Source organism: Pseudophryne corroboree, unplaced genomic scaffold (genome assembly GCF_028390025.1).
Source record: "Pseudophryne corroboree isolate aPseCor3 unplaced genomic scaffold, aPseCor3.hap2 scaffold_1426, whole genome shotgun sequence".
Classification (NCBI taxonomy): Eukaryota; Metazoa; Chordata; class Amphibia; order Anura; family Myobatrachidae; genus Pseudophryne; species Pseudophryne corroboree.
This window is the reverse complement of record NW_026968053.1, coordinates 8,944-31,526: the sequence shown is the minus strand read 5'-3', so window position 1 is coordinate 31,526 and position 22,583 is coordinate 8,944.

The following is a 22,583-nucleotide window of genomic DNA, read 5'->3' as shown; positions in this document are numbered from 1 at the left end:
TGTATGAACCAACCGATAGAGGGAATAATCTGAAAGTGTTAATACCAAAGATTAGCTAATCTGGTTGGAGGTGCGCCATTAAGCAAATTGCAATGACTGGTTAGGGGGTTTAGAAGAAACAGCTAGTGGGCTTATATATAAAGAAGCCTTAATGTGTGGTGCACTCATTTTTTCTTTGTTTCATGAATAAATTAAAACATAACTTATTATTTTTATTTAAGATAGATTTGTCAATAGGCATGACATAAGGCAATTGATTGTCAGCCTGGAAAGACAAAAAATGAATGAAAGATATAAAATAATTTATATACCAGCACTACCTATGTATGGGTATATAGGTAGAGCAATAATTGATATAAGCAAGTGAAATATAAAAGGGATTTAAACACAGGTTTTATTTATCAAATGTATAAGATCCTTTCACAATGGGATTGTGATCTCAGAAAAATCCTGTTTCTTCTACGCTACTTCATGGCAGCCATAACTACTGGGATTGTATCCCTATTCCTAACTTTAGACAGGGAGTTTTCTTAATCCACTCCACCCCTTCCTACTTTGTCTTTTTTCCTGTCTCCTAGCTTGGCAGGAGGAGTTCCTGTATTATTTTTTCTATTTAAATAATTTTATTTTTCAGGGCTTACCTCAGGTTGTTCCTAGCTGATACGTCTCCTGGTAGCAGTGCTAGAAGAGGGTGGCTCCCTGGGTGTTTGGCTAGGTGTGCTAAGGGGCGGTCAAGTAAGTCCCCATATGTCCAGCTTAAGGTGTCCTCCTGTCAGCTCTTTGCTGTGGGTCCCCCTCTTGCCGTTTTCCGCTGCTGTGGCCGCTGCTCTGCTGTGTGTATGGGGCCTTTCAGTGAGGAGTACCTCTTCTGAAGGGCATCTGTGCAGTTTCCGGCCGGAGGTCCGTCTGCTGAAGGGGATGTACGCGACTTCCTCCGGAAGGTCCTGGCACTGAAGGGAAAGTGCGGCGGTGGGCGGAAGTGCTGGGGGGATGCAGTAAAAGGCTGGCTGGCGGAAGTGCTGTTGGCACCCGTCCCAGCTGATTATGGGGGGCGGGCTGCACGGACGCCATAGCCTTTTATAAGGCATAGAAATTTGAATTAATGGCGCTGCACACAGGAGTTAGGAAGCTCCTATAATTGCTGGGCTGGTTTTCTAAGCTTACCAGCAGAATGGAAAGAGAGCCTTCTCCCCAAAAGCCGGTCAGTGCCCTAAAGAGGTAAGTCCTCATAGAGGGCTGGTTGTTATTTATTGTTTATTGTTTGTTCTGTTACCATGTGGTAGTTTAGGATAGGTTGTAAGGTGTTTTATTTTGTTGTTTTAGTGTGTCTCCACCTAAGAAGAGGTTATGTAAGAAAAAGGCATAAGGACATGCAGTGTGCAGCTTGTGACAAAATCTTTTCAGCTGCTGAAAATGTTAAATTCTGTGAGGAATGTATACAGAGTGAATCTCAGGAGACTGTGCAGTCCAAGCAAATAAGAGATTTAATGAGATGGATGAAGGAGTCTTTTGTTACCAAAGAGCAGCTCTCGGAATTCCAAGGGAATAAAAGGGATAGGTCTTTTGATAGAATTGATTTAGTGGATGAGTCAGGTTCTCAGGATTTTGCTTATGATGATTATCTGGCTGCTTCTAGTGCTGAGTCGGTGGACGAGTAGGAAGAGGAGAGAAAGTTTAATTTGGAGCTGGTGGATAGTCTTCTGAAAGATATCTTTAAGACTATGAATTATAAGATGCCTGAAGAGGAATGTAATGATGAGGATATTCTGTTCTGTGATAAAACCAAAAAGAACAGGGTCTTTCCAGTCCATAAAGCATTAAAAGATGTTGTGAGTAAGGAGTGGAAAAGCATTGATAAAAAGCTGGGTAATACTAAAAGGCTTGATCGTATGTTCCCAGTGGAAGATGAGCAGTTTACTAATTGGTGTGCAATCCCTAAAGTTGATGCTGCAGTCGCAGAGATGGTATCAAAAACCACCATTTTGTTAGAAGATGGCGCAGTCTTAAAAGATGGTATGGATAAACGCATGGAGAGTGCGTTAAAGAAATTGCATATGTCCTCAGCAATATCACTAAAATCCGGTGTGGCGGTAGCATCTGTTGCTAGAGCGTTGAGAGTCTAGGGGTCAGTATTGGCGACTGATATAGAAGGAGGTGTTTTGAGGCAGTATCTGCAAAGAAGTCTGGCCGTAATGTTCAAAGGGATCGAGTATCTCTGTGAGGCCTCGTTAGATGCTCTGGATTTTGCTGCAAAGTCTATGGCAGCAGGTGTGATGGCAAGAAGAGCTTTGTGGCTGCGTTCTTGGTCGGCAGATATGCACTCCAAGAATAGGTTGGTGTCCCTGCCATATGAAGGGTCTTTGCTGTTTGGAAATAAATTAGAAGCCATAATACAGAAAATGTCTGGAGGAAAATCTGCAAAACTTCCTCAGGACAGGAGGAATAGATTTCCAATACCGTCCTCTAAGCAGCAGTTTAAGGAGGCAAGAGGATATCGACCAGGTCGCTTTTATTCAGGAAGGTACTCCTCAGGTAGCAATAGGCAGTCCTTTCGGCAGGCCTACAGGAGAGGTGGTCGAAGGGCATGACTGTCACAAGGTTCCGGTATCTTTTCCAGTGGGTGGCAGACTTCAGGAGTTTGCCGGCTGTTGGATAGAGTCTATTCAGGATACGTGGGTAATAGATGTCGTATCCCAGGGATACCGGATAGAATTCTCAAAAATTCCCGTGTTGGACAAATTTCTAGTTTCAGAGACACCAACTACAAATCTGGAGTTAAAAGCTATGAAAGACAGTTTAAGGAAACTGATCGGAGCGAAAGCTGTAGAGACTGTTCCGTTTTTGGAAAGAAACAGAGGTTTCTATTCGATACTGTTTCTGGTGAGAAAACCTTCCGGCGAGTTCAGAACCATCTTAGATCTCAGACAGCTCAACGAGTATATAGAAACAATAAAGTTCCGTATGGAGACCCTAAAGTCTATCCTGTTAGGGGTGAGAGAGAGAGACTTTTTGGCTTCGGTAGACCTAAAGGACGCTTACTTCCACGTTCCAATTTGCAGGCAGCACAGGAAATATCTAAGGCTTTGTGTCCTCGGCAAACACTTTCAGTTCACTTGCCTTCCTTTCAGCCTAAAGTCATCTCCAAGGGTGTTCACCAAAGTTCTGATGTCGCTCATTGCTGTGATCAGAGGTCAAAAAGTAGCAATATGGTCATACCTTGACGACTTGCTGGTGTGCGGAGAGTCGATAGAGAAAGTGGACAAAGCATTAAGTGTGGTGCTACAAATTCTACAAGAACATGGCTGGCTCATAAACTGGGGAAAAAGCAGATTAACGCCAAAGCAAAGAATACAGTTTCTGGGGGTACAGGTAGATACCCTCGATTATATGATAGGTCTTTCAGAGGAGAGGTGTCTAAAGCTTCAAGATCGGGCTACCCTCATAAAGGGATGCAACAGTGTGACGATTCGTCAGGGGATGCGTCTCTTGGGGATTATGGCGTGCTCCATAGATGTAGTCCCTTGGGCGAGGTGGAGGATGAGAGATCTTCAGTTGGACATCCTGAGTTATATTCGGAGGGGATATTCTCTGAATTACCGTATAAAACTAGGCCGGAAAGTGAAAGAATCTTTGACCTGGTGGACGGATGAACGGCTGGTCAGCAGAAGGACGTCTCTGTCGGACCATCATGCTCTGGTTCTGACAACGGATGCGAGTACAACAGGTTGGGGTGCTCATCTGTTGCACAGAAATTGTCAGGGCACATGGAGCGAAGAGGAAGCACGTTTGTCTTCGAATCACAGGGAGATGAGAGCGGTGTGGAATGCCATACAGCAGTTTCAAGAACAACTTCAAGGAAAGCATCTCAAGGTTTTTTCAGACAACGTTTCCGTAGTGGCGTATCTCAATCGCCAAGGAGGCACCAGGAGTCCAGTGTTGATGGAGGAAGTGTCAAAGATAATGAAATGGGCGGAATGCCATCTCAAAACTCTAGTAGCTCTACATGTTCCAGGAGTAAACAATGTGGTGGCAGACTTCCTCAGTCGACAGGAGGTATTACCTGGAGAGTGGGAGCTGGAAGATGTAGTTTTTCAACAGATCATACAACAGTTCGGAAGGCCTCAGGTAGATTTGATGGCCACACACGTCAATGCAAAAGTACCACTCTTTTTCTCCCGATATCATCTCCCAGGAACAGGGGAAGTGGATGCTTTCTCTCTTCCTTGGACGTTCAGACTGGCGTATGTGTTTCCCCCGTTTCCGATGATTCCAAGGACTCTCAGGAAGATCTGGGAGGACAAGGCACAAGTAATAATAATTCTTCCCTACTGGCCGAAGAGGGGTTGGTTTCCTTCAGTGCTCAGGATGGCAGTGCAGGGTCCTTTGAGGTTGCCGTTGAAGAAGGAGTTGCTGCATCAGGGGCCATTGTTGCATCTGAATCTGCAACGGCTTCATTTGACGGCGTGGAAATTGAGCGGCAGCTATTAAGAAATAGAGGTCTGTCCGGGCAGGTCCTCGATTTGCTTATCCAGGCAAGGAAGAAAGTATCCTCTAGTGTTTACTATAGGGTCTGGAAAAAATTAATCTCTTGGTCTGGATCAAGATTTAATCCATTAAAAGCAGAAACTTCTCAAGTTTTGCAATTCCTGTTTGAAGGTTTTGAGAAAGGATTGGCAGTGTCCACTATTAAGGTTCAGATATCGGCTCTGAGTATTCTGTTGGATCGGAGATTGTCTGAGGAAGACTTGGTCAAGAAGTTTTGTCAGGCAATTAAAAGAATAAGACCTCGAGTTAGGCCAACTCTTGCTCCTTGGGACTTAAATTTAGTTCTCAATTCTTTGATGCTGCCTCCGTTTGAGCCTCTGCAGGATATTTCGCTGAAGTTCTTAACTTGGAAAGTTGTGTTTCTGGTAGCCATCACAACGGCCAGAAGAGTTAGCGAATTACAGGCTCTGTGGTCGGAAGAACCTTATCTTAATTTTTTCCCAGATAAAATTGTTCTGAGAACCAATCCAGATTTTTTGCCAAAAGTTGTGTCGGAGTTTCACCTCAGTCAGGACATCATGTTGCCATCTTTCTATCCGGATCCGCAGAATGAGGAGGAAGAAGCAATGCATAAGTTAGATCTGATAAGGGCAGTTTCGATCTATATGGAAAGAGTTAAACAGTTCCGTAACACAAAACATCTGTTCGTGCTACACTCTGGTGTGAAGAAAGGTGAAAGGCCAACAAAGCAGACCATTTCCAGATGGATTACAGAGCTTTTGACATTTGTATATGAAAGAAGTGGTCGCAGAGTTCCAGAAGGTTTAAAGGCACACTCTACTAGGGCCATGGCAACTTCTTGGGCTAAGAAGGGTCGCGTGTCGGCGAGAGACATTTGCGCAGCAGCCACGTGGTCTTCGATGCATACATTCTCTACTCATTATGCTTTAGATATTGTTGGAAAGCAGGTCCTTCAAGGGGCTTTGCAATAAATAAGTATTATTTTCAGCATCAAAGCAAGGCTTCCTGTGTATTATATTGCCCTCCCTATACGAGCGTTGGTATATCCCAGTAGTTATGGCTGCCATGAAGTAGCGTAGAAGAAAGAAGCAAATTATACTTACCGATAATTTCATTTCTTCGAGATACTTCATGGCAGCCTACAAAATCCCTCCCTTATTGGGTTTCTCAGAGAGGCTTGTCGTAGGAGACACTCAAAAGACTAAGGAGGAAGGGGTGGAGTGCGATTATATACCCATAGTGGGTGGGCCCTAGTGGATTAAGAAAACTCCCTGTCTAAAGTTAGGAATAGGGATACAATCCCAGTAGTTATGGCTGCCATGAAGTATCTCGAAGAAATGAAATTATCGGTAAGTATAATTTGCTTCTTTCCAGTGCTATCCTTCATGTTCCTGTCCCACCTGAACCGGCCTTTTGGTTGTTGATCCATTCCACTACCCCACTCTCTACCTATAAGTCATCTCTACTACGACACCTTGGCAATGCCGCCCGGGCAGTAATTCCCACTCTGTGGAGGTCCTCCAATCCTCCCACGTGGCATACCTGGTTCTCCAGACTGGATTATTCTATGAATATGGAAGATATATTACTGAGTGCTGGGGATAGACGGTCTGAGTTTATTGCTATATGGCTGCCTTGGATAGAATAGAAGACCTCTGAGTCGTACAAGACCCATAATTCTTCTGCAAAATGAGATGAGAATCTATTTGTCATTTGTCTCGGGTTTGCATATTTGAATATATCTGTTCTTTTCACGCATCCTTTCCTTCTCTTCTTTGCATTCTCGGCTCGGTCACCTTTTTCTCTGTTATTTTCTTTTTTCCATCCTGTGTCTATTTTCTTCTAATGGCTCCTGTCTCAAAAAATGTTAGTGCAGACTTTGTATATACTGAACACGCTGCTACTACCTCGTTTATACTACTGTACGCCACTATATTAAGCCGTTTTCTAAGTGTCAGTTAATGTGTTCATACGTGTTTATATATTGGCACATGTCTGTATTATATTCAATAAAAGCAGATTATACGAAAAAAAATGGGGGTGGCCGAGATTGGGAATCTCACTCAGTGCGTGTCGTGCATGATGTATGCACACCTGACACAACAGTCCAAGTGTGGGTACATCTGTGCGAGATGTGACCGTACGGCCACCCTGGTAGCCCAGGTAACTGATCTAGAGCGGACCGTTATGCGACTGAGGAGCATTCACAATCTCGAGCAAAGGTTAGATAGAATGGTGGAGGAGTTGCAGGGGGATCACTGGTAGATGAGGAAGATCAGGTAGACAGCTGGGTCATGGTTAGAAGGAAGAAGAGGGGGAGGGGAAGACAGGACATCTCCAATCTGCCAAACCCCAATAAATTCACTTGCTTGGATGAAGATTCTGAGGATGGCAGTGAGAAAATGATGGAACCGGAGGAGACAGTTTCCTCTAGCAACCAGAGGAGCGGTCCCTACGATGCAGATGGGAAAAAGATAGTGAAGTACCTAGTCAGATTGTGGTGGTAGGGGATTCTATTATCAGGAAGACAGGGCAACCTACTACCGTGACTGTGATCGCCGTAATCTGTTGTCTTCCGGGTACTCGGGTACGACACATCATGGACAGGGTAGATAGATTGTTGGGAAGGGCTGGTAAAGACCCGTCAGACTTGGTGCATGTTGGCACCAATGACAAAGTTAGTGGTAGGTGGGTTGTCCTTAAGAAAGACTATAGGGACTTAGGCAAGAAACTTAAGGCAAGGACATCTAGGGTAATATTCTCTGAAATATTACCAATACCACGCGCTAGCCCAGGGAGGCAGAGGGAGATTAGGGAGGTAAATGTGTGGCTTAGAGACTGGTGTAGGAAGGAGGGGTTTGTGTTCCTGGAACCCCGGGCGTTCTTCTCAGTCAGGTGCCATCTTTGTTGCGATGGATAGCAACTGAATGAGGAGGGGCTGTAGTGCTGCATGGTCAGAAGGTTGGAGCTTTTAGACTAGGAGCCTGGGGGGAGGTTTTAGTTAGAAGCTGCGGGTTAATTAGGGAAAGCAGTAAGGATGGGGGTAGTGAACATTTTGAGGGTGGAGAAGGGGAGAGTGTAAGATCAGATGGCAAGGGTATTTGCATGGGTATTGACACCAGAAATACTGACACAGGTATTGCCCAAGATATTCCCAATGTATTACCTAATGACAAATATGGCTTAGCAACACAGTATATAGAAAATAATGTGCATAGCATAAGGGAGGATAATAACATCGGGGGGGGGGGGGGTTAGAAAGTCTTATAGGTCAGATAGAGATAGTAGAGAGGAAAGCTGCATTAAGCATGATGGGAGGAAAGGGAGGGAGGAGAATAACAGTCAGTAAGGGTAAGTCTAGAAAGGCTCTTGTAAATATAGATAAGATACAACTAAAACAAACGGGCAATGGAGAGGCTAAGCTAAGATGTATGCTTGTGAACGCAAGAAGCCTATCGGGTAATATGGGGGAATTGGAATGGCTTGTATCAAAGTCTCAGTATGATATTATAGGTATTACGGAAACATGGTGGGACGACTCTCACGACTGGGTTGCGAATTTGGAGGGATATTCTCTTTTCAGGAGGGATAGGGCTACCAAAAGGGGAGGAGGGGTATGTCTCTTTGTTAAACAATCTCTAAAACCAAACTTAATAGAAGATATTTACAGGGAGGCTGGAGATAACGTGGAGTCGCTATGGGGTGAGATCACAAGTGGGGGCACAGAGGCAAAGAAACTAGTCATTGGCACGTGCTACAAGTAACCAGATATTAGTGTACATGACGAGGAACAACTCTTACACCAAATTGAAAAAGCTGCGGGAATGGGGGACATCCTAGTGTTAGGGGATTTTAACTATCCTGATATAAATTGGAGTAACGATTCATGTGTAAAAACTAGGAGCAGCAGGTTCTTAAATACATTAAAGGATCAATACTTAACTCAATTAGTCGAGGACCCAACTAGAGGTAAAACTATTCTGGACCTAGTTATTACCAATAATGTGGACATTATATCAAACACTAAAGTTGGGGAGACCTTGGGAAACAGTGACCGCTATATGATCACATTCGACATCAGTTTCAAGAAGCATAGCTATAAGGGAACAACTAAACATTTAACTTTAGAAAAACTAATTTCAATATGCTGAGACAGGCACTAAACGAGATTGATTGGGAAGTTTTGTTTCATGGTAAAGACAACAGAAATGTGGGATGCTTTAAAAGGGTTGCTTGACAGCAATATTCACAAATACATTCCTATGAACAGTAAACGCAGGAGTACTAAAAACAAACCAATAAGGAGGTCAAAGAAGCAATGGCTAAAAAGAGGCATGCTTTCAAAACATTTAAATCTAATGGAGGGGAGGAGTCATTCCAGCATTACAAGGAATGCAAAAAAAATGCAATAAAGTAATAATCGCAGCAAAAGTTGTAAACGAAAAGCAAATCGCTATAGAGAGTAAAAGCAATCCTAAACAGTTTTATATATACATAAACAGTAAAAGGTTAAAGAAGGAGAATGTAGGCCCGTTAAAAGATGAATTGGGAGCTTTGATAAACGATGATAAAATAAAAGCGGAAATACTGAACAATTTTTTTCCTCAGTATTCACCAGGGAGGATCAGTCAGAGAAAGTAGTGCATAAAGATAGTGATGGTAATGACTCTTGGCTGAATACTTGTTGTCCTGGAGAGACTAAGCAAAATAAAGATTAATAAATCACCAGGGCCAGATGGTTTTCATCTGAGGGTTATTACGGAGCTTAGGTCATAGCTAGCAAAACCCCTATACTTGATAATCCACAGTTCAAACAGATCAGGCAAGGTACCTAAGGATTGGTGCATAGCGGAGGTAGTGCCATTATTAAAAAAGGAAACTAAAAATAATCCTTGTAACTATAGCCAAGTTAGCTTAACCTCTATAGTGGGCAAAATATTGGAAGGTTTCTTGAGGGATAGCACAAAGGATTATCTGCAGGTTAATAAGATTATTAGCAAAAGTCAGCATGGGTTTGTAAGGGACAGATCATGTCAAACTAACTTAATTAGCTTATACGAGGAAGTGAGCGAGAATCTTGATCAGGGAAAAGCAGTGAATGTGGTGTATTTAGATTTTGCAAAAGCCTTCGATACACTGCCTCACAGGAGACTGATCATCAAATTAAGGGAACTTGGTCTAGGATATACTATTTGTACATGGATAGGTAATTGGCTGGATAATAGAGTACAAAGAGAAATGGTCAACAGGATGTTCTCCAGCTGGGCACCAGTAGTTAGTGGAATACCACAAGGGTCCGTACTTGGCGCGCAACTGTTCAATATATTTATCAACGATCTAGGAATACGCTTGGAAAACACAGTGTCAATCTTTGTGGATGATACTAAGCTGTGTAAGGTAATTCAGATAGCGATGTGGAGTCTCTACAAAATTACTTATTTAAACTTGAAGCCTGGGTGTCTAAATGGGGAATGAGGTTCAATATAGAAAAATGCAAAATGATGCATTTTGGGACAAAAAACACACAAGCAGCGTACACTCTAAATGGGGAAATAATAGGGGTAACTGTGGTGGAAAAAGATTTTGGGTGCTCATGGATAATAGGCTTATCAGTACACAATGTCAAAATGCTGCAAAAAAGGCAAGTAAAGTGCTCGCATGCATAAAACGGGGCATTGAGACAAGGGACGAGGATGTAATCCTGCCACTGTACAAACCATTGGTACGTCTGTATCTGGCATATTGTGTTCAATTTTGGGCACCATATTATAAAAAATATTTAGGAGAACTAGAAAGGGTTCAAAGGCGGGCTACTAAACTGATTAAAGGGTTAGAGACACTGGAGTACGAGGAAAGGCTTCCGTATACAGCGTAGGGAAGGATTCTTCATGGTAAGGGTAATAAAAATGTGAATCTCCCTGCCGGAGAAGATAGTAATGGCAGACTCTGTAAATGCATTTAAAAACCGATTAGACAAATTTCTAACTGGAAAGGGAATCCAGGGTTATAGCATTTACCACAGTGACATTAAACTGAGAGTGGTAAGAGTCATTGTTGTCAATTGGTACGAAACCATTACATCAGCAGGTACATTATAATATGATCATATGATCACAGAATACAGGTTGAACCCGATGGGCATTTTGCCTCTTTTCAACCTCACTAATTATGTAACTATGGGACTATTACCTTATATAGGAGTTTAGCCAAATTCAGACGCATAGCAAAAGAAACAACAGTAATAATTATTAGACTCGTATGCATTAGGCACATATCCAACTATTCATACTCAAAAGGTAGTTAGATACTTAGTGCTGTATTACCCGGCTCAGTAGAGTGGGATACGACAAGACTCACCTCGCTTCCAGGACTGAACAATACATTAGCGAACGCTGAGTGGATCCAGACACTAACAGTGTACACACTCGCCCCGTGAACCTACAGTGAACACAGATGCCCAAGTGAACAAAGCCGCACCAGTCACACAGCCACCTATGCTGCGACTGGGTCCTTTTAGATACACAGTGTCTCAGATGGAAGCCGGAAAATGGTTCATGGGAGGGGTGAGCAGGGGAGCGTCTGTCTCCCCACAGCTGACATCAATCCCAGGTATGGTGGCCTCATGCTACCTCTGGAGCCTATGATCCTGAAGGCCTAGCACGGTGCACCCTAGGTGGCAGCTGCGTCAGTGACTGGTAGTCTCCAAAACAGTGCGGCTGTGTCCGTGTTCCCCCTCTAAGCAGAACCGATGCCTTACCTTCTCCCCATGCTCCGGTCACAGCCAGGTAAATTCTGCTGGACTTGCTAGTATATCCGATGCAGACTCCCGCCAAAACAGCACTGTACGTGTGGGTAAGCGTTGTCTTGACTCGGCGGGGCATTGTTGGAGCTACTCTTTCTAAGGTAGGTGTAAGATGCTTTTTAGAAAGATCACTCAAGAAAAAGACTATAAAAATAAAATAAGAAAGCTTATAGCTGCTAAAAACCAGAAGCCCTCTTGACCATGGACTGGCTCCTGCCACACCAAACAAAAAACTGATTTGCCTGAGCCAGGAGGTGGGGATATATGGACGGGCCCACTGCATGCTGGGAGGCCAAAAGCTTTGACCATTTGGTGCAAATCCACTGTCGCATCATCATATCCCAATGTTATCCTGTGGATAACCTGTGGACCCTGCAGGAGAAAATAAGAATTTACTCACCGGTAATTCTATTTCTCGTAGTCCGTAGTGGATGCTGGGGACTCCGTAAGGACCATTGGGAATAGACGGGCTCCGCAGGAGACTGGGCACATCTAAAGAAAGATTTAGGACTACCCGGTGTGCACTGGCTCCTCCCCCTATGACCCTCCTCCAAGTCTCAGTTAGGACACTGTGCCGGAAGAGCTGACACAATAAGGAAGGATTTTGAATCCCGGGTAAGACTCATACCAGCCACACCAATCACACCATATAACACGTGATAGGAACCCCGGTTAACAGCATGCTAACAGAGGAGCCTTTGAATAGATGGCTCGCAATAACAACCCGATTTTTGTAACAATAACTATGTACAAGTATTGCAGACAATCCGCACTTGGGATGGGCGCCCAGCATCCACTACGGACTACGAGAAATAGAATTACCGGTGAGTAAATTCTTATTTTCTCTGACGTCCTAGTGGATGCTGGGGACTCTGTAAGGACCATGGGGATTATACCAAAGCTCCCAAATGGGCGGGAGAGTGTGGATGACTCTGCAGCACCGAATGAGAGAACTCCAGGTCCTCCTCAGCCAGGGTATCAAATTTGTAGAATTTTGCAAACGTGTTTGCCCCTGACCAAGTAGCAGCTCGGCAAAGTTGTAAAGCCGAGACCCCTCGGGCAGCCGCCCAAGATGAGCCCACCTTCCTTGTGGAATGGGCTTTTACAGATTTAGGCTGCGGTAGTCCCACCGAAGAATGCGCCAGCTGAATAGTGCTACAAATCCAGCGCGTGATAGTTTGCTTAGAAGCAGGTGCACCCAGCTTGTTGGGTGCATATAGAATAAACAGCGAGTCAGTTTTCCAGACTCCAGCCATCCTGAAAACATACATTTTCAGGGCCTCGACTACGTCCAGTAACTTGGAACCCTCCAAGTCCCTAGTAGCCGCAGGCACCACAATAGGTTGGTTCAAGTGAAAAGCTGATACCACCTTCGGGAGGAACTGAGGACAAGTCCTCAATTCTGCCCTATCCATATGGAAAATCAGATAAGGGCTTTTACAGGACAAAGCCGCCAATTCTGACACACGCCTGGCCGAAGCCAGAGCCAACAGCATAACCACTTTCCACGTGAGATATTTCAAATCCACAGTCTTAAGTGGCTCAAACCAATGCGATTTTAGGAACTCCAAAACCACATTGAGATCCCAAGGTGCCACTGGGGGCACAAAAGGAGGCTGAATATGCAGAACTCCCTTAACAAATGTCTGTACTTCAGGCAGTGAAGCCAGTTCTTTCTGGAAGAAAATCGACAGAGCCGAGATCTGGACCTTAATGAACCCCAATTTGAGGCCCAATGTCACAGCTGCTTGCAGGAAATGCAGGAATCGACCCAGTTGAAATTCCTCCGTTGGGGCCTTCTTGGCCTCACACCAAGCAACATATTTCCGCCAAATGCGGTGATAATGTTTTGCGGTGACATCCTTCCTGGCCTTGATCAGGGTAGGGATGACTTCCTCTGGAATGCCTTTTTCCTTTAGGATCCGGCGTTCAACCGCCATGCCGTCAAACGTAGCCGCGGTAATGTCTTGGAACAGACAGGGTCCCTGCTGCAGCAGGTCTTGTCTGAGCGGCAGAAGCCAAGGGTCCTCTGCAAGCATCTCTTGAAGTTTCGGGTACCAAGCTCTTCTTGGCCAATCCGGAACCACGAGAATAGTTTTCACTCCTCGCCTTCTTATTATTCTCAGTACCTTGGGTATGAGAGGCAGAGGAGGAAACACATAAACCGACTGGTACACCCACGGTGTCACTTGAGCGTCCACAGCGATCGCCTGAGGGTCCCTTGACCTGGCGCAATATCTTTTTAGCTTTTTGTTGAGGCGGGATGCCATAACGTCCACCTGTAGTCTTTCCCAGCGGTGTACCAGCATTTGGAAGACTTCTGGATGAAGTCCCCATTCTCCCGGGTGGAGGTCGTGCCTGCTGAGGAACTCTGCTTCCCAGTTGTCCACTCCCGGAATGAACACTGCTGTCAGTGCTAACACATGATTCTCTGCCCATCGGAGAATCCTTGTGACTTCTGCCATTGCCCTCCTGCTTCTTGTGCCGCCCTGTCTGTTTACATGGGCGACCACCATGATGTTGTCTGATTGGATCAGCACCGGCTGGTTCTGAAGCAGTGGTCTTGCTTGGCTTAGGGCATTGTAAATGGCCCTTAGCTCCAGAATATTTATGTGAAGCGAAATCTCCTGATTTGACCACAGTCCTTGGAAATTTCTTACCTGTGTGACTGCACCCCAGCCCTGAAGGCTGGCATCCGTGGTCACCAGGACCCAGTCCTGTATTCCGAATCTGCGGCCCTCTAGTAGATGATCCCTCTGCAGCCACCACAGCAGCGACACCCTGGTTCTTGCCGACAGGGTTATCCGCTGTTGCATCTGGAGATGGGACCCGGACCATTTGTCCAACAGGTCCCACTGGAAAGTCCTTGCGTGGAACCATTCCAAATGGAATTGCCTCGTACGAAGCCACCATTTTTCCCAGGACTCGTATGCATTGATGTACTAACACCTGTCCCGGTTTTAGGAGGTCTCTGACTAGAGATGACAACTCCTCGGCTTTTTCCACTGGAAGAAACACTCTTTTCTGGTCTGTGTCCAGAATCATTCCCAGGAACAGAAGACGTGTCGTCGGGACCAGCTATGACTTTGGAATATTGAGAATCCAGCCGTGCTGTTGTAGCACTTCCCGAGAAAGTGCTACTCCCACTACCAACTGTTCCTTGGACCTCGCCTTTATCAGGAGATCGTCCAAGTACGGGATAATTAAAACTCCTTTCTTGCGAAGGAGTATCATCATTTCGGCCATTACCTTGGTAAAGACCCTCGGTGACGTGGACAACCCAAACGGCAGCGTATGGAACTGATAGTGACAGTCCTGTACCACAAATCTGAGGTACTCCTGGTGAGGAGGGTAAATGGGGACATGCAGGTACGCATCCTTGATGTCCAGGGAGACCATGTAATCCCCCTCGTCCAGGCTCGCAATAACCGCCCTGAGCGATTCCATCTTGAACGTGAACCTTTTGATATAAGTGTTACCATCCGGTTTCGGTACCACAAACATTGTGGAATAGTAACCCTTTCCTTGCTTGAGGAGGGGTACCTTGACAATCACTTGCTGTGAATACACTTTTTGAATAGCCACCAACACCGCCTCCCTGGCAGAGGGAGTTACCGGTAAGGCAGATTTTAGGAAACGGCGGGGTGGAGTTGTCTCGAATTCCAGCCTGTACCCCTGAGATATTACTTGAAAAACCCAGGGATCCACTTGTGAGAGATCCCACTGAGCGCTGAAATTCCTGAGACGGGCCCCACCGTACCCGGGTCCGCCTGAGCAGCCCCAGCGTCATGCTGTGGACTTACGGGACGCGGGGGAGGACTTCTGCTCTTGGGAACTAGCTGTGTGTTGCAGATTTTTTCCTCTACCTTTGCCTCTCGGCAGAAAGGATGAGCCTCTAGCCCTCTTGCTATTCTGGGGCCGAAAGGACTGTACCTGATAATACGGTGATTTCTTTTGCTGTGGGGTAGCCTGTGGCAAAAAGGTCGATTTCCCAGCAGTAGCTGTGGACACAAGGTCCGAAAGACCCTCCCCAAACAGTTCCACCCCCTCATAGGGCAAAACTTCCATGTGCCGTTTCGAGTCGGCATCGCCAGACCATTGCCGAGTCCATAACCCCCTTCTGGCGGCAATGGACATAGCGCTTATTTTTGATGCCAGCCGGCAAATATCCATCTGTGCATCACGCATGTATAAGACTGCATCTTTTATATGCTCAATCGTCAGCAAAATATTGTCCCTATCCATGGTATCAATATTATCCGACAGGGAATCTGACCACGCGGCAGCAGCACTGCACATCCAAGCTGATGCAATCGCTGGTCGCAATATAACGCCTGTGTGTGTGTAGATAGCTTTTAGGGTAGTTTCCTGCTTCCTATCAGCAGGCTCCTTCAGGGCGGCCGTATCCGGAGACGGTAGTGCCACCTTCTTTGATAAGCGTGTCAGCGCCTTATCTACCCTAGGAGGTGTTTCCCAACGTGACCTATCCTCTGGCGGGAAAGGGTACGCTGCCAATAACCATTTAGAAATGATCAATTTCTTATCGGGGGAAGTCTACGCTTCCTCACACACCTCATTTAATTCCTCAGATGCAGGAAAAACTATAGGTAGCTTTTTCTCACCAAACATAATACCCTTTTTTGTGGTACCTGGGGTATTATCAGAAATGTGTAAAACATTTTTCATTGCCTCAATCATGTAACGGGTGGTCCTATTGGAAGTTACACTAGTCTCATCGTCGTCGACACTGGAGTTGGTATCCGTGTCGACGTCTGAATCTGTCACCTGAGGTAGCGGGCATTTTGAAGCCCCTGATGACATTTGAGACGCTGGAACAGGCACAAGCTGAGTAGCCGGCTGTTCTATGTCGTCAAACCTTTTGTGTAAGGAGTTGACACTTTCACATAATTCCTTCCATAAGTCCAACCACACAGGTGTCGACCCCGCAGGGGGTGACATCACATTCACAGGCATTTGCTCCGCCTCCACATCATTGTCCTCCTCATACATGTCGACCCAGCAGTACTGACACACAGCAGACACACAGGGAATGCTCTTACAGAGGACAGGACCCCACAAAGCCCTTTGGGGAGACAGAGGGAGAGTATGCCAGCACACACCAGAGCGCTATATATCACAGGGATATCACCTATAAAACGTGTTTTCCCCTTATAGCTGCATAATATATTTATACTGCGCCTAATTTGTGCCCCCCCTCTCTTTTTTTACCCTTTTCTGTAGTGCAGGACTGCAGGGGAGAGCCAGGGAGTGATCCTTGCAGCGGAGCTGTGAGGGAAAATGGCGCCAGTGTGCTGAGGGAGATGGCTCCGCCCCTTTTTCGGCGGGCTTTCTCCCGCTATTGTAAAAGTTCTGTCAGGGGTTAATAAACCCCTATATAGCCCCTGGGGCTATATATGGTGTCAGTTTGCCAGCCAAGGTGTTAATATTGCTGCTCAGGGCGCCCCCCCCCCAGCACCCTGCACCCATCAGTGACCACAGTGTGTGGTGTGCATGAGGAGCAATGGCGCACAGCTGCAGTGCTGTGCGCTACCTTGGAGAAGACAGAAGTCTTCAGCCGCCGCTTTCCCGGACCTTCTTGCTTCTGGCTCTGTAAGGGGGACGGCGGCGCAGCTCCGGGAACGGACGACGAGGTCGGGTCCTGTGTGCGATCCCTCTGGAGCTAATGGTGTCTAGTAGCCTAAGAAGCCCAAGCTACCACCACTTAGGTAGGTTCGCTTCTTCTCCCCTTAGTCCCTCGGTGCAGTGAGCCTGTTGCCAGCAGGTCTCACTGAAAATAAAAAACCTAAAATATACTTTCTTTCTAGGAGCTCAGGAGAGCCCCTAGTGTGCATCCAGCTCAGCCGGGCACAGAAATCTAACTGAGGCTTGGAGGAGGGCCATAGGGGGAGGAGCCAGTGCACACCAGGTAGTCCTAAATCTTTCTTTAGAGTGCCCAGTCTCCTGCGGAGCCCGTCTATTCCCCATGGTCCTTACGGAGTCCCCAGCATCCACTAGGACGTCAGAGAAAAAACTGTTACAGCAGCTGGGAGAGTTACATGAAATGAGGAGCTGGTGCAGCTGGTTAATGAGCTGGAGGAAATCACAGGAACTATACAGCAGCTGCAGCAAATAGAGAGTCAAAAGTTATCATAATGCTGATTCCATGGACCTGTCTGAGGCTGGCCAGGATGCTGATGCAAAGGAGATCCAAGCTGGTGGTGAAGGAAACCTGCAGAGTTCCAGCTTAGATGTGGAAAGCTGTGAAGGTGGCTCTCTAGGAGAAGGTAGATCTGATGGTGGGTAACAAAGTGCCAGATGTGGAAGCTTCTAGGTACACATTGTGGATCTGGTGGTGGCTGTGGTCTCTCAGGGTCTGGTCTAGGATTGGCCATCAACTATTGATGATCAGGAATCATTGATGGTTTATACCTGATGATAACTAGTTTTACCATCAAAGGCAGAGAGCCAGGAAGTTACCCGCCATCGATAGTAGCTGTGAAGATACTGGGTTCCAAATCACTCAGGCACAGTGGTAAATGAAAAACCAACAGTGGTTTATTGAACAGTATGGGCTATAAACAGCTCAGCACACCTCTGTAATCCAATTCCACATGACAATTCCCACCACAAACTCCTGACAGAACATCACTTCTTAGTCAAGGAGCATATAATCTCTTTCAGCTCTCTGGTTAGCTCGACTTATACCCCCAGAAGATTCATATTACATGGAGTGTGTGTGACTTCTTTGTCTAAGGATCTTACAGCATTGTAATACAATACATATTCTAATCAAGGTGATTACATCAGCCAGAGAGCAACCATGTCTGGTCAGCTCACTGTCGGACAATAGGGAGTAAACAAAAATGGACAATGGTACCTTATATGACTCACCCTTTGAGTGTCCACTGTGGTGGTAGTAAACAATAGAAAACTAGGTCTAACTTGAATACATTATCTAAAGGGTAACAGATAACGTAACACAATTGCATATATTAACAATATTAAGGTTGATTTAAACAATATTGGGTGAGCAGTAATGGACATGTTATGGAGAATGAGGAAATAGATGAATTGAATGTATAGGGATAAAAAGTACATATTTGACATAAGAAAATAAGATTTTACTCACCGGTAAATCTTTTTCTCGTAGTCCGTAGTGGATGCTGGGAACTCCGAAAGGACCATGGGGAATAGGGGCTCCGCAGGAGAACGGGCACAACTAAAAGAAAGCTTTTAGACTACCTGGTGTGCACTGGCTCCTCCCACTATGACCCTCCTCCAAGCCTCAGTTAGGATACTGGGCCCGGAAGAGCTGACACAATAAGGAAGGATTTTGAATCCCGGGTAAGACTCATACCAGCCACACCAATCACACCGTATAACTCGTGATACTATACCCAGTTAACAGTATGAAACATAACTGAGCCTCTCAACAGATGGCTCATAACAATAACCCTTTAGTTAGGCAATAACTATAACTATTTACATGGGCGACTGCCGTGATGTTGTCTGATTGGATCAGAACCGGCTGGTTTTGAAGCAGGGGCCTTGCCTGACTTAGGGCATTGTAAATGGCCCTCAGTTCCAGAATATTGATGTGTAGGGACGACTCCTGACTTGACCAAAGTCCTTGGAAATTTCTTCCCTGTGTGACTGCCCCCCAGCCTCGAAGGCTGGCATCCGTGGTCACCAGGACCCAGTCCTGTATGCCAAATCTGCAGCCCTCCAGAAGATGAGCCGTCTGCAGCCACCACAACAGAGATACCCTGGTCCTTGGAGACAGGGTTATCAGCCGATGCATCTGAAGATGCGATCCTGACCACTTGTCCAAGAGGTCCCACTGAAAAATTCTTGCATGAAACCTGCCGAATGGAATTGCTTCGTAGGAAGCTACCATTTTTCCCAGGACTCATGTGCAGTGATGCACCGATACCTGTTTTGGTTTCAGGAGGTCTCTGACTAGAGATGACAGCTCCTCGGCCTTCTCCATCGGGAGAAACACTTTTTTCTGTTCTGTGTCCAGAACCATCCCCAGGAACAGTAGGCTTGTGGTAGGAACCAGCTGTGACCTTGGAATGTTTAGAATCCATCCGTGCTGTTGTAGCACTTCCAGAGATAGTGCTACCCCGACCAACAACTGCTCCTTGGACCTCGCCTTTATAAGGAGATCGTCCAAGTACGGGATAGTTAAAACTCCCTTTTTTCGAAGGAGTATCATCATTTCTGCCATTACATTGGTAAACACCCTCGGTGCCGTGGAGAGTCCAAACAACAGCGTGTTTTTATTGCTGCTCAGGGTGCCCCCCCAGTGCCCTGCACCCACCAGTGACCGGAGTGTGCGGTGTGCATGAGCAATGGCGCACACCTTGGTGAAGACTGAAGTCTTCTGCCACCGATTTTCCGGACCTCTTCTGGCTTCTGGCTCTGTAAGGGGGACGGCGGCGCGGCTCCGGGACCGAACATCAAGGACGGGTCCTGCGGTCGATCCCTGTGGAGCTAATGGTGTCCAGTAGCCTAAGAAGCCCAAGCTAGCTGCAAGCAGGTAGGTTCGCTTCTTCTCCCCTTAGTCCCTCGTTGCAGTGAGCCTGCTGCCAGCAGGTCTTACTGTAAAATAAAAAACCTAAAATATACTTTCTTTTCTAGGAGCTCAGGAGAGCCCCTAGGGTGCATCCAGCTCGGCCGGGCACAAAAATCTAACTGAGGCTTGGAGGAGGGTCATAGTGGGAGGAGCCAGTGCCCACAGGTAGTCTAAAAGCTTTCTTTAGTTGTGCCCAGTCTCCTGTGGAGCCGCTATTCCCCACGGTCCTTTTGGAGTTCCCAGCATCCACTAGGACGTCAGAGAAATGAGGCATAGCTATATTGTAACAGACCTCTCATTTCCTCACAGTAGCCATGGGCCAGATGTTATTTCCCATCATTTACAGACTTCTGCCGCTGCACCGAGATGCTAGGCTGTCAGCCAGTAGCCCTGCACCGCTCCGGCTCTTACAAATACTGTGCTGTACCGGCTGGGAATGGGATGCCCCATCCACCTCACTGACGTGACAGGCTCAGCTGTCAGTCATGCAGCCCCACTGCGCCCACTCTCTCCGTACTCATACATACATGCCTTTCTGGGAGTGTCTCGTCCTGGTCAGTGATGCAGCCCCACTGCTCCCACTCTCTCCGTACTCATACATACATGCCTTTCTGGGAGTGTCTCGTCCTGGGTGTCAGTCATGCAGCCCCACTGCGCCCACTCTCTCCGTACTCATACATACATGCCTTTCTGGGAGTGTCTCATCCTGGTTGTCAGTCATGCAGCCCCACTGCTCCCACTCTCTCTGTACTCATACATACATGTCTTTCTGGTAGTGTCTCGTCCTGGTTGTCAGTGATGCAGCCCCACTGCTCCCACTCTCTCCGTACTCATACATACATGTCTTTCTGGGAGTGTCTCGTCCTGGCTGTCAGTGATGCAGCCCCACTGCTCCCACTCTCTCCGTACTCATACATACATGCCTTTCTGGGAGTGTCTCATCCTGGTTGTCAGTCATGCAGCCCCACTGCTCCCACTCTCTCCGTACTCATACATACATGCCTTTCTGGGAGTGTCTCGTCCTGGTCAGTGATGCAGCCCCACTGCTCCCACTCTCTCCGTACTCATACATACATGCCTTTCTGGGAGTGTCTCGTCCTGGTTGTCAGTGATGCAGCCCCACTGCTCCCACTCTCTCCGTACTCATACATACATGCCTTTCTGGGAGTGTCTCGTCCTGGTTGTCAGTGATGCAGCCCCACTGCTCCCACTCTCTCCGTACTCATACATACATGCCTTTCTGGGAGTGTCTCGTCCTGGCTGTCAGTCATGCAGCCCCACTGCGCCCACTCTCTCCGTACTCATACATACATGCCTTTCTGGGAGTGTCTCATCCTGGTTGTCAGTGATGCAGCCCCACTGCTCCCACTCTCTCTGTACTCATACATACATGCCTTTCTGGGAGTGTCTCGTCCTGGTTATCAGTGATGCAGCCCCACTGCTCCCACTCTCTCCGTACTCATACATATATGCCTTTCTGGGAGTGTCTCGTCCTGGGTGTCAGTGATGCAGCCCCACTGCGCCCACTCTCTCCGTACTCATACATACATGCCTTTCTGGGAGTGTCTCATCCTGGTTGTCAGTGATGCAGCCCCACTGCTCCCACTCTCTCCGTACTCATACATACATGCCTTTCTGGGAGTGTCTCGTCCTGGCTGTCAGTGATGCAGCCCCACTGCGCCCACTCTCTCCGTACTCATACATACATGCCTTTCTGGGAGTGTCTCGTCCTGGTCAGTGATGCAGCCCCACTGCTCCCACTCTCTCCGTACTCATACATACATGCCTTTCTGGGAGTGTCTCGTCCTGGTTGTCAGTGATGCAGCCCCACTGCGCCCACTCTCTCCGTACTCATACATACATGCCTTTCTGGGAGTGTCTCGTCCTGGTTGTCAGTAATGCAGCCCCACTGCTCCCACTCTCTCCGTACTCATACATACATGTCTTTCTGGGAGTGTCTCGTCCTGGTCAGTGATGCAGCCCCACTGCTCCCACTCTCTCCGTACTCATACATACATGTCTTTCTGGGAGTGTCTCGTCCTGGTTGTCAGTGATGCAGCCCCACTGCTCTCACTCTCTCTGTACTCATACATACATGTCTTTCTGGGAGTGTCTCATCCTGGCTGTCAGTGATGCAGCCCCACTGCTCCCACTCTCTCCGTACTCATACATACATGCCTTTCTGGGAGTGTCTCGTCCTGGTCAGTGATGCAGCCCCACTGCTCCCACTCTCTCCGTACTCATACATACATGTCTTTCTGGGAGTGTCTCATCCTGGCTGTCAGTGATGCAGCCCCACTGCTCCCACTCTCTCCGTACTCATACATACATGCCTTTCTGGGAGTGTCTCGTCCTGGTCAGTGATGCAGCCCCACTGCTCCCACTCTCTCCGTACTCATACATACATGTCTTTCTGGGAGTGTCTCATCCTGGCTGTCAGTGATGCAGCCCCACTGCTCCCACTCTCTCCGTACTCATACATACATGTCTTTCTGGGAGTGTCTCGTCCTGGTTGTCAGTGATGCAGCCCCACTGCTCTCACTCTCTCTGTACTCATACATACATGTCTTTCTGGGAGTGTCTCATCCTGGCTGTCAGTGATGCAGCCCCACTGCTCCCACTCTCTCCGTACTCATACATACATGCCTTTCTGGGAGTGTCTCGTCCTGGTCAGTGATGCAGCCCCACTGCTCCCAC